Source organism: Gavialis gangeticus, unplaced genomic scaffold, assembly GCF_001723915.1.
Source record: "Gavialis gangeticus isolate Ggan-Ray unplaced genomic scaffold, GavGan_comp1, whole genome shotgun sequence".
Classification (NCBI taxonomy): Eukaryota; Metazoa; Chordata; order Crocodylia; family Gavialidae; genus Gavialis; species Gavialis gangeticus.
The window spans coordinates 18,382,409-18,382,840 of NW_017728993.1; the positions used below are offsets into that span (position 1 = coordinate 18,382,409).

The window sequence follows — 432 nt, forward strand, 5'->3', positions numbered from 1 at the left end:
GGGCCCCTTGCCGCCCGGCCCGGCCCAAGCTCCCCCGCCCACAACGGGCTTGAGGTTCGGGCCCGGCCGCGAGCGCCCCCCCGCGCACAGTGGCCGCAGGGTCTGAGGAGACACCCGCGCGGCGGCAGCAAAGCGCTGCGCTCCCCCGCGGCAGGTAAGAGCCCTGCTTCCCACCTCAGCGCAGGGCAGGCTTTGGCCTGGGCTGAGCACTCACCTGTCCTGCCACTGTCCCTCTCGTCCGGCGCGGCGGGAAGGCAACAGGAGCCCTGCACGGCGGGTTGCGCGCCGCGGATTGAAAACGACACCCCCTTAAGTACCGCTGGCCAAACATTTGTCGGATACAGTAATTAGAACACGTCTGTTATTCCAGTGCTGGCAGGTTGTCTGCCTGTCGTGGGTGGGACGTGTGGCACGGATCGTTGGCCACCCGTA

The 432-nt window shown here is 68.1% G+C and overlaps 1 protein-coding gene across 1 annotated transcript in view; it reads right to left on the reverse strand.

Annotated features, from left to right (window-relative positions):
- LOC109286669 overlaps positions 1-245 on the reverse strand; it is a 48,261-nt gene extending 48,016 nt beyond the window's left edge. Inside the window, exon 1 of the mRNA XM_019501326.1 lies at positions 215-245. The gene's annotated coding sequence lies outside the window, so the exon portion shown is untranslated. The remainder of the gene's footprint in view (positions 1-214) is intronic.
- Between the last annotated feature and the right edge of the window lie 187 nt (positions 246-432).